The sequence below is a fragment of the Aythya ferina genome (genome assembly GCF_964211825.1).
Source record: "Aythya ferina genome assembly, chromosome: 1".
Taxonomy (NCBI): Eukaryota; Metazoa; Chordata; class Aves; order Anseriformes; family Anatidae; genus Aythya; species Aythya ferina.
Window position 1 is genome coordinate 94,860,460 of NC_140296.1, and position 12,823 is coordinate 94,873,282.

Genomic DNA, 12,823 nt, shown 5'->3' on the forward strand with positions numbered 1-12,823 from the left:
CCCAATATTACATTCTGAACATTTTCACAAAAATGGACTTATAATATTGATATTGTTCTTGATAACCACTGTCAGAGAAGAAGCCTGCCTTTCCTAAGGAGCAAGAACCTGGCTGATGGCAAATGTTGTGACCTTACAGTACCTCAGAGAAACCTTAACCAATAATAAATTACACATTTGTTATCAATTTTTAATTTGTTTGTTGTTTGGATTGGTTTTGGCAATTCAACTATCAGTAAATAATTGACCTGACCCTCTTCTTGGAAGCCCTGGATAGAACCCTCAAAACTGGGAACATTTTCCTCTGTCTTGCTTGCTGGCCCTTCATCCTTGCATGGCACTGCAATCAGGCAGCTGGCCATCGAGCCCTCCAAGTTGCTTCCTCTTAGCATTTCCAGTACCAAACAACACAGTATGAAGCTTACAGGAATACAGTACAGACAAAAGCAAACATTTTCAAAATGATGTGCCTAAAAATCTCTATGATATGAATCAACATTGTCCTCTTGACCTACAGAACTTCCTAAAATCACTTTTCCATTCTTTAGTGTGGTCATTTTACAAAAACTAGATAAGAAATTTAATTCTGAATATCATCATATTAAGTAATTTAACTGTAATCCAAACCACCAAACAACCATATTTTAAAGGTCTATGCAGTTTCCTGTAAGTAACATCACATTTTAACATCACTAATGGCTGGAGCCAGAGCCTGAGAAACAATTACTTCCGTCTTTTCTTCCATTTAATCCAGCAAACAGGCAAACAGAAATTAAAGCACCTATTTTAGATAAACATGGCTGGAAAGTTTGAATTTAGTTTACAAACTGCTTTATCAATAACCACAAATTTCAAATTTTTCAAAGCCTCAATTCTGATATATCATTTCCAGTACGGTAACAAATACTAATGTAATCAGAACTTCAGTTTTACAGTGTTGGCGGAAATTGTATTCAGTTAAAAGTGAAATCTTTCCCACACCCCTTTATTTTGAGACATCTGTAACCTTTAAAATATTTCTGCTGCTAAGCAGAACAAGCAGGTAAAGACCTTTTTTTTCTAAATCACTGAAAGATAGTCATACTTTTTTACTGAAATATCAAATGATTTTTGTCTGCCTTTCTGCATATATCTCCAAAGTTAAGTAATAACACAATTAGGTTAGCAAAATAAGAAATTTGTATCTACCCTAAAATACTTATGTAGAAGTTTATAAATAAATTAGTAGAATTGCACATGTGCATGCACAAATCATTATAGTCAGTATAAAGGGTGGAATCAGAAAAAAAAAATGTAGAAAGTGCAATTATCTACTTGCTCTCATAGCCTTGTCTACATCATAACTGTCAGTAAGAGAAGATAGGAGGTAGGTATGAGAAAGTAATAGTTTGGCTCATTAACCTACTTTTGAGGTCTTTTGTATTTCCCTAGAAACAATTTCGATACATCTGTGAATGGGTAATTATGAAAACATATTTATTAAGGAAGCACAAGAAAATCGTGTACTTAGACAATAATTTAATTTTTAAATTATATATATATATTAAAATGCTGTTCTAGGAAAATTGTTTATCTATTTTTCAAAAGAAAAGGATACTAATAAATAAACTCTTTCCTCTGAAACAACAAACAACTTTGGACAGTGTCTTATGATTGAATTTGCTTGCGTTTAATCCACTGAAATACTAGTGTGCTAATATCAGAACAGACAGCTATTGGTGAGATCTTGTGATCAAAGCTTACACTACTTTGTTCATATCCTAAAGTAGTTCTGGCTCTACTTTTCCATTTTTGGTATTCCAGAATATTTCTTGTGCCATTCCAGGACACGGGAAAAAATCGCACACTTCATTTAAACATGTTTTTTCACTGGGCTTTGACTCTGAGGTATTAATTGAACTTGATGTGGGTACAACTGGAGCTGGGATTTCTTCCCATTTGTATCACAGACCAAGAAGTAGCTTTGTGAGCCTGCATTCACCTGTAGGTGGTGTACCTACAAGGCTCTGCATTTTGAGAAATGATGGACATACAGCAGGTGTGGGCAAACAAGTATCTCATTTCAGCCTCAAGCCTGGAAGCGGGCTGTAGCCGAATGCTTTGGTTGACTCACATTCTACTCCTCACAGCAAAAGGCAAACTATGTTCCTTGGCAGCACGTTGCATTTAACTCTTGGTTTATTTAGCAATCATTTTATCAGAAAATTGGCCAAATGCCATCTGAGTAAATGTGTCCTATTAGTCTGCAATCTCACTTTCATCTGGCCCACAGATATGAGCAGAACTGCAGTGTGTACAACTCAAGCACAGACTGCACAGACCTGTGCAGACTCTGAGGACCTCTTCACACGGGGAGCTAATGCAGAATGTGTAGGTATACATGAAACACTTCTTTTATGGCACTACAGGAATATGCACAAGCACTGGTCTGAAAGCTGAGTACAGTTAATCACAAAAGTCATCTGTCAGGAATCTACACATGGTCAAAACTGAAGATGTCTGTGTGTCATGAGTCCAGATCACATCTCTTCTATAAACACAGTTCCTCATTGTTAACCATTTGGGTTGTACCATTGCAGATAAACACCAAACATTTTCTGGGAGAAAAAAATAATAAATATATAAATAAAAAATAAAAAAGGAGAAAAAAAGTCAGTCTTCTTCTAACACAAGAATATAGTAACCTTCTAACAGACAAAATATTGTCTCTAAGAAGTGGTTTTCAATTATTACAGCATTACAAACTCCAGTGTTTAAAAAAGGTAAAAAGTTACAAGGTTATCTTAACAGGCTTAATATTTAAAATGGTAAGGTAATTTTCATTAGTTTTTAAGCTCCTAAATTGCTGAAGTGTTTATGAAAGTTCAGCTTCCAGTCATTTTTCAAGTAAGATCTTTATTATTGCTACTAGAATACATGAAATTAAACAATGTTCTGTTATAAAACAGGACAATAAGACAAAGATATTTTCTACAGCTTATATTTCCATGGAGTTTTGTTTTATCTATGTGGGAAAAACACCTAATAAACTGAAAATACAGATTCTTAAATAATGGGTTTGGGTGGGTAATTATCTGGATCTCTGAGACATTTTAAATCTTTTTCATCACTTTCCATTTTATATAGCATTTTCTCACATTATATCAAAGTATATTTTCCTTCATGCTTTCTCTAAATGTTGCAACACTAGATTATCATGTAATGTACTATAGTCAGATTTCAAGTCAATGGATAATTTTTTAAATATTCCTCATATTTAAATCAATTTTAATTTTCCAGAACTCAGTTTTCCCAGTGACAACTCAGTTTTCTGTTCTGTACCCTGTCCCTTATAAGGCATGTTCTTATACCCAATTCTGGCTACCCACTGCACCACAAATTGAGGTAAATCTCTGCTTCTCATTGTTCAAGTTCTTCAGAATATGCTTCTTCTAAAAGCCCCTAAGAGTTAAGTCTAGCTCAACCTTACTTGATTGTCATTTGGAGAACAGAATAAGCTGAAATAAAATAAAGCCATTTAAATTCTGAGTAAGTGCCAAAAACTGATTCAATGCAATCAAACTAATCTGCTTCAAATTATACCACTAGATAATTTTTATTAACTTCCTGGGTAGATGAGTCTCAGTTATAAAACTAGAGGCAACAGATATATACAAAGAGAAAATAAAATTATGCGGAATTATTGTTTAAGTTAGGAAAGGCTTCAATATCAGTGAACATGGGGACTAATCAGCACTAAGGCCTTTGTAACTGTCACCAAAAAAGAATTAAAATAGAAACTGCACTGAGAAAAATTAAAGCTATACATACAACTATTGTGTTGCTATTTATGGAGACTTATTCTCCAATGCAAAGTAGAAACACAAGGAAGACAAGATGACTTTTGATAATTTACCGTTAAATTCATTGTATAGAAATCTGCATCTAAATATAAATCTAATTTGAATTTATGGGCTATAAATCCCGTTTCAGTGACATTGACCCTAAGGACAGACACAGCAGGACAGGAACAGAGAAGGAGATTAGAGCCCATATAGAGGGCTGCTGAACTTTTGTTAAAGGATGGAACAGGACATCAATAAGGACAGATAGAAGAGAAGAGCCCAAGGAAAGAAGCATAGCAATTCCCATGGAATGCTCTGGAAATACTGAGGTGTAACTTTGTAGAAATGCTGAAAAAGTAACATTAGCATGAGTTCTGTGAGGGCAGGAGACCCCACAGAAGCAAGCCAGTGGAAGGGAAAGGCCACAGCAGTGGTGGGCTGGTGTTTCAAAGTTCCAACAGGAGGACAAAACAGTCAGGTGCAGACAGCAGACCATTCAGGTTTCCTTGCAAAGCCATCTCTCCAAATCCCCATGAGGGTTATTCTGCTTGAGAGGGTTGGATGAACGATAGATGATAAAAAAAGATGCCAGCAACTGTAGATGGCACATTGAGTGTGTCTAGAGACCAGCAGAAGGAGGAAGATGGGCAAGAACACTCACGCTGTGATAAAGATGTCAAAAACAAACAAACAAACAAACAAACAAACAAATAAAAAGCAGATAATAAGAAAAAGGGCAAGAATGTGGAATAAAAATGCCTGGGAGATCAGAGACTCCTGTCGTGGGGCTCCTTTGGTGGGGCATGGGAAGAGAACAAAAGCAAAGGTCTTTCTATCATGGCCATAAGCTGCTTATTCTATTCCCCAAATTTCTAGCCATTGTTCACCATTTTGCAAATACTTTATTTACATTTGCTTTCCATATGAGAGGAGAGAAGACTTCAGAAGACTTAATAGCTTAACATCTCCTCTAAACTGAATATTCAGATTGAATAATTGATTTCAAACTTTTTAAATAAAAATATGAAAAGTTGCTAAGAGTTTCAGTGAATTAAATGTTCTGAAATGAACAAAGTAGGTTAAAAAAGCACACTTGGGAATATAAATCATTAAAATACATACCAACTCCCACACCTGATTTCTAATAAACATGTTTTCTTGGTAAATAAAGTTGGTAAATAACTGAAAATCAGTTTCTATTATTTTGTTTTGTTACAGAAACAAAGAAGAAGAGAAACAGCATTATCCATGATTCAGTCCCCTGCTGGTATTAAAGAACCAAGTCTATTCAGATATAGGTTTTTATATTATGTCAATATATTATCACCCCCTGCATGTCACATTTTACATCACGTTAGATAACTTCTGTAAAAGGACCAATAATAACAACAACAAGAAAAAAAATAATAATAATTCTTCAGAGAAAATTATTGCCCAGCACAAAACCAAGAAAAGAGTTGCTGCTATACAATTTAACCACAAGAATACAACCTCCAAACACGTAGATTTTAATAGTGTAAAATGCAACAATTATGCTGTTTGTGACTTGCTAAAATGCACTGGAAGAAGTACAAGACAGAAACATTTTCATCAACATTCTCATTGTAATTCTGTGAATTTTCAGATAAGAGTTGAAGGTATTGTGACACCAATTTAGGAAATTTTGTCTTTAGGCAAAGGAATGGAACTGTGCGCTTAAGGTCATGGGTGCGCACAAATACCTTTCCCAAATTAGAGTCTGTGGACATTATAAGAGCTACTCAGCACATTGCGGGATCATTTTAAAACCATTTGGTTTTGTAAATGATCTATCATTGAATTCCATTTAATATGGTGGGCTGTAAAGCTATTATATTTACTCCTCGTTGAACAATAATAACTAGGGCACACAAGTTATTATAAGCATACCAGCCTAATTCCAGAGATACGCTCAGCCTGTCATCTGCATGCAACTCTGCAACTCTAGGGAAGTCACATCTCCCTCCAAGTGAGGGATGGTCTTATGTGACAACCAGCAGCCACCAGTAAAGCCAGATGAAAGCTTCCCAAGAAAATTTTCTTGCTTTGGAACCAGAAGAAAATTTGCTGGTTTACTAAGGCTCTGCTGGTTCTCAGTGAACAAGATCAAACACAAGGAGTATTGATGTGAAACAATCCATTTCATAGGATTTTCAGTTGGGTTTAATTATGATAGTATAATCCATGAAACTTGATGCTTTTCTTTAAATTTCTTAAAACTCAGGTTACGTGGAAGCTGAAGATCCAAGGGACATGCAGCAAAGCAGGAGCTGGTACTCTGTGCTAATTGTTCATGCTATTGTTGGTTAACAATTTGCCACAATTACATCAGGTATTTTTATATTAATAATAAATGACATTGTTTCTGGAGGGGGAGAGGGGATTTTGCAGGAAGTGGGTGAATGTTTCTCCTATAAAATGCAAATTAGTCCAAAGCTGTTCAAATGTATGTGAACAGAATTCACTTAACTTTCACTGTGAAGAAAAGAGTGAGTTACCAGTCAGCTAGATCTTTCTTCAGTCATACTTGGTGAAAAAATAGTTATCACTCAAGTAAACCAGCACCTCACCTTTTCTGCTGACCCTGCACTATTTTTTTTTCCATATTTCTGTCCAGACTCAATGACTGGAAAAATTAGTTCCTGCCCATTAAAAATTTTAATTGCATCAGAAAAGTAGACAGATAAATTTCAAACGCTTTTTTGAGGGGTGTGTGGGGGGTGGGGGTGTTGCTAGCCTAAATTCTTTACTTTCTTTGAGCTATATCCTCTCGGCCTTATTCCTCTCACGCTCCACTCTTGAGTGATGTGTACAAGTGTTTCGTCCTTCCCTGCTATATCAAATGAAGTCTTGCTATGGTCATCTGATACAGCAGTTCAGCTATTTCTGTAAGGCTTTTCCTTTGGTATGGATTTTGGTTAGTTCCACGATTCTGACTTGCTTTTGGATCTCGGATGCTCCAACTCTAGAAACTTGGATTTTATGTTCCATTACTCTACCAACATGACTGAGAGATGGCCCCTGCAAACATATCTTACTATTTTTACAAATCCTTCTAATAGCATTACCTTCTCAGATTTCTCCCATCGGCTGCTGTGGGATTTCTTCAATGTCTCATTATTATTAATAGCTGTTCATCCTTCATATCTCTTAACTCAAATTCACTTTTAGTTATTTCTGTGTTGACAGTTGCAGCCTCTGCACTTTATCTAATCTACCGTGTGCATCTTCCTTTCCTTGAGTTATGTTCTCCTGAAGCATCTTAGACCAAGTTTGAACTTTTGTCTTTCCACCCCTAAAAAATGATGCTTGACTCAAGTGCACTTTCTCAGTTTTCCTTATTCCTTCAGCTAACAGAGTATTCCAAGTTTTTGCTTTGTTTCTTGCTTGAGAGCAGTCACAAAGAACACAGTGTTTTACCCCATTTCTGGACTGAAGGAGCAGAGATACACATTCACAAGAACAAGTGCAATATTTTGTCATATTTGCAATGCCAGTTTGTGCCCATAAAAGATTCATGAAGAACTTCTAAATAAAAAGATGCAAGGCTGAAATTTGTGTCAGAACACACAAAGAATAGACCAGGGGTCAGCATTGCCACAGTGTGGATGGGAAGGGGGCTGCAAACATGATTTTATTCTCCTCTCCCATGACAGGAGACAGGTACTGCACCAGCAGATGTGACAGAGAGAACAAACAGGCTACAAGTCTGAAGGCATTTAATTCTCTCCTCTTCAAATGCAAGTTTAAGAAATATTCAGTATTTTTTCTAAATTAATACTTGAGGGGAAATTGCATCAAATGTATGAGAGATGTACTGCATTAAAAAAAAAAATATATATATATATAGGCTTGTTTAGTAGATTCATCTTCAGTGTACCACACCAAAATAAATCTCATTAATATCTCATTAATAATTTCTCTTAAGAGAATGTCTTATAATGAAATAAGTTTAAATTAAAAAAAAAAAAAAAAATCAGTGTTGAGGCATTTGTTTTAGTTGGCTTTAACTTTTGCAGTCTAAATGCAAAGCATGAGGCCCATTATAATTTGGATAGTTAGTGCTTCTAAACATAGTGTCAGAATGCAGTGAATGAGGGGACGGGTTCAGGCCAACACACATGCGGCCAAGTGAAACAGCCACTCCATCTGCGCTGCAAAATCAAACACACACACACGCAGAGCAGCAGCTATAATTAGATATGAACAGACCATTTCAGATGTGTCTGGAACCCGCTTTAACTCCAATATTTCTTAAGCATTTTTGGGTGCACCATTCTACTGAAATCTATTTCAGGTAATTATGAAAAGTTTGTTACTTTTTCAGGTTTTGGTTTTCTTTTTTTTTTTGTCAAACCAAAGGAAAAATAAGGAAATAAAAGTGAGCATCTACTTTTTCCTGGTTCTCCTATTACCCCTTCTAAATCCTTCCCTCTCTCATTTGGATTTTAAAACGTGCCTTCTCAAACTCACAGCTGTGTGAGTTTGGCCAACATTCAAAAAAGGGGACAAGGAGCTTTTTATGTAATACAAGAGAAGCCAAATGTGGACTCAGTGATGAAGGAGAAGGTTGCAGGACAGGCAGGCTTTAATAAAGCCCGTACATGGTCACAGAAGAGATCTTCGGTATCTTGTCCTTAGCTGAAGCAAGCACCAAAGTTTCAAAGAGAGTAGCTTCTGTAGAAATCAATACCGGCAGCTTTTTGTACCAAGAAGCAGAAAGGAAGTTTTCTCCTAACTTTCAAGAATTAGAACTGATTAATGCCTTTAAGGTTGAGGGTTCATGTTCCTCATAAGTATCTGTTATTCATTTTGATTAATCATTATCCCTATGCTACCTAGTCCTTTCTTTTCAGTCCTTGGTTCCAATGAAAGTTAAGGGGAATGAGTTATATTGGCTTAGCAGTCAAAGGATAGAAAAGCTTTGACTGCCATTTTCAACTTAAATTCAATTTTTTTCAACAAAACAATTTCACTGTATTTTACCTTATGAATCAACAGGTGAACAGAGGCTTCCACTATGCCATATGGAGGTATATTTTTAAATCTTCTACATGTTTTTTGCCCTTTCTTGTTAAACTACCGAAGTCTTTTCAGTGTCCCTCCATGAAAGCTTTCCCATTCCCTTTGTCCTTTCTTCACACTCCTTTCTGAATCCTTCCCACTGGATCTCTGCACTGAGCTGCAGATATCCAACTGCACACAGCATGCTGGTCGGTGGCTGCCCCAGCTTGGTGAGGTGCCTCTCAAGTTTCTCACAGCTTTCATGAACTTTGCCCAGGTTTACCATCCTGTGTCCTCTGTGGAATTTGCCATTGTGTTCTTTACCCTGTCTCCAACTGCCTCGTAAGGATACGGATGCTAATCCAGAGCCTTTTGCACGTCACCTCAGATATTGTCATTGCTTTCATTTGGATGGCTGAAACTTCTATCCTTAAAACAGTATCTTGCTGTCCTTCCCTGCCCCCGGGCTCCCAGAGTGCCTCCCCAAGAGGGGTAACCAGATGTCTTTGAGTCTCCTTTACACAGTCACATCTATGCAGACAGGGCAGGAGCCATCCAGTTCCCTTTGCTTTCCAGATGATGGAGCAGAGCAAAAGACCTGCACTTCCCCGTTAAGAACAATGTTTGCTTGCTTTTTTATTTTATTTTATTTTATTTTATTTTAAATAAAAAAGATTATGGCTTAACTTTCTACCAGTCAGAGAGATCACAGCACTTCTATTGTTATTTGTTCTATTACAAGACACTACAACTTGGCTTGCCACTTATGTCCATCACTTTAGTGATTTTTTTGTTTTCTTTTTTTGTTTGTTTGTTTGTTTTTAACTTGTACCACGCTCATCTCCTTCCTCATCCAACTGCATCTTTACTAAGGAAGTTCAGAGGAGAGATCAGGCTTTTGACAGCTCTTGAACCAAGTTAACCCAAACAAAGAGGAGGTCTGAACAGGTCTGAATTTACCTATCAGTGGAGCAAAAGTCTGCATTAATTGTCCTTTCCAGAGACACATGGGATGCTCTGAATGGGCCGTATACAAAATCAGTTTAAATGGGTTCAGCTTAACCTTCAACAAGTATTTGCATCATGTCAAAAACATACCACTAATTACTTGAAGACAGGAACAGAGGCTGTTTCTGAGAAAAAAGCACAAAACCTATTTATACCGCAGATGAAAACTGATCACCTCACAACTGTGATATCCTGGGTTCAAGTCATAAATAATAAGTGCTAAGGAGATACCATATTCTTTTTGCCTAGTACATAAATACATTTCATCTGAGAACGGTCATAGAAAAATGAGAGAAGTGCACATTAATGTTTCCTAAGTTAGACAATTAAAGATAGCTCTACTTTGGACTTTGGGATACTTTGGCATCAATTTTTGGATACAAATCCCAAAATGGATTGTACCTCCCAGATTTTGCCATGGGTAATAGAGATCTTCTGCTCAGGGAAGTCCCATATCTGTTCTCTTCTCTCAGACTTTTTCACATCTGGAAAACAAATGCTATAAAGATAAAACCAAACAGAAAACAATGAAATATTGGAAGGAGGATTAATAAATATTAATCAAGCAGTTATAGTGCTCAGAAACAGACCTGAGATGTGCCTGCTTTAATGAGATAGACATGGAAGACCAGAGCATCACCACCCCAACCACCCAGCAGTAGAATTAGGCTCTTCTTCAGTCAAGACATCTTTACTAGATCTGATTTCACACAACAAGTACCCTGTGAAACAATAAAATGCAACTACCTCCACTTCAAAGGAAAGTCTGTCATGACTTAAGCCTGGTGCCTTACACCTTTGGAAACTGCCCAGTTGTTTAACCATGCCTGCCTGAGGGAAGGAAACGGTTCTTTTGGTCTTCTGAAACTTTCTTCCTTTCCTTGCTTACCATATTAGTTGTTCTTGGTCAAATCACAGCCAGCTACAGAGGTAATGAGCTACATGCTAATATTCTTCATTGAAAAATTTTATTTTCAAAACAGAAAAATAGATGGACAGGGCCAGGAAAGGAGGATGAGCTTCGGGCAGCATAAACGCCTATGTACCCAAAGAAGATGACTTTCCCTCCTTCCATGGAAGACAGGGGAATTCAGAAAAGGGGTTTGGGATAGCTGTCGAAACTTGTTTTCTCATAACAAATACCATCAAATTTTTTTTTTAGAGTTTCTTACAGTAATTTTCAAATAATTTCATGATAAAAGATTAAGACTTAAATTATTAATAATTATCGTTTCTGACTGTGATGAAATGGAGCGACTGTTATCAAAGCAGACATTAGCTTCCAGATATTACTTGTGCCTTCGCTTATCTTCTAAGCTATGACTGAGTGACAGACAACCAGCTTCAATGGTAATCTACAGATTTTATAGAAGCCTTACAGAAGGGGCACGTGCATGCAAAAAGTAGCGCATGCACAGGAAAGACGGTGCATGGCTGCAATTAGACACAGTACATGCAATATAGTCAGTCTCTACAGGTCTGCAGTGTTCTGGATGCCTTGTTTTGCTGTGCATGCAGAAACCCCCTGCACAACACACAACAGCAGAATCAGCCTGTACAAACACAGGGAACATGATGAGCACAGCATGAACAGCACACGCACACACTTTATAACCTCACTCATTGATTCATTACAGGCTATTCTTGCAACATTTTGCACTAAAACACATGGTGTATAGTTATAACATATACATTCATACAATATCCATCTTGGAGAGCTGATTTTCTTTTCAGAAACGTCTCCTTTCCAAAGAAACATACAGAAAAGAAGCAACCAAAAAAGCCACATATTGAGCAAGGTGAGGAGACTTCCTAATCAGACTCCCCTGTGCACTAGACACATCTGTGACTGATTATCACATTAAAAAAGGAAAAGATGCAACTTATAAGACAGTTATCTCCATTAATTTTTGTTTATTTAGCAAAATCAAATGTTACCTCAGCAGGAGTGATAATAACTGAAATTCTGCATTGCATTCTCTATTTTTCTACCTTTCAAAACTGATGAATGATCTGCTTGTCCCTTTTTCCTCCTACTTCTTATCTTGTCCTCTCTCTCCCATTTTAAAACTTTAATGACTGTTCGGTGGTTGTACTTATGCTTTGAAACTATGAATAACTTTCAAAATAAATCATTTGTTTTGCTTGATAATCCAGTTTTACTAAGGACTGTTTGATCGGAAGTACATTGTACCATTCAAAAGATTCAACACTTATTCCAGAATTCTTATGTCATTATATTTGCTGGCAGTGATCTTGTCAAAAAGCAAAGTCATTGATGGCACACACCATCCTTAACAAAGGCCACTTTAAGAAATGTAAATTAATTTCTTGTTTGTAGCAGAGATTTTTAAAGCTTGAAGAGGAGTGTTTCTTCTAAAATTTAATGATTTTGTAAAGATACTGAATGGCTCTAACTGTCACATGTATCTTAGATCAGGAGAAAAAAAATAAAAAATATATATATATTATTACTATTTGAGGTTTCTATCCATCTGTGGTCACAGATAACGCAGAGTGCTGTTAAGGATTTCACAGTTGTAAAACCTGAAATACTGGCTTAAAAGCTGTTTCACCATTTACAATGGTTCCTAACGTATTTCTGAGTAAATTTCTCAATAAAAATATGGAGAAAAAAAAAAAAAAACACGCTATAGTTTAAACTACCTTGGAAATACTGTTCCTATATGGACCTATTTATCTTAATGGACAAGTTCTGGAGGATCTCACACCAGCAACTCAGCACCCCTGCCCCAGGTGTCTGTCTTAATGCTTTAATGCTGCCAAAGTAGGGCCAGCACCTTCATTTAAACATGCCTGCACTAGCAATGTGAGCAGAGGTCCAAGGTTCACTCTGAAAAATCTCTCTCTTTGCCCAGTTCTGCTCCAGGAACCACCAACATCTGTCAGAGCTGGTACCATCTGAAGATTGCACAACTGCTGTGACAAGACTCACAAGACAACTTTCA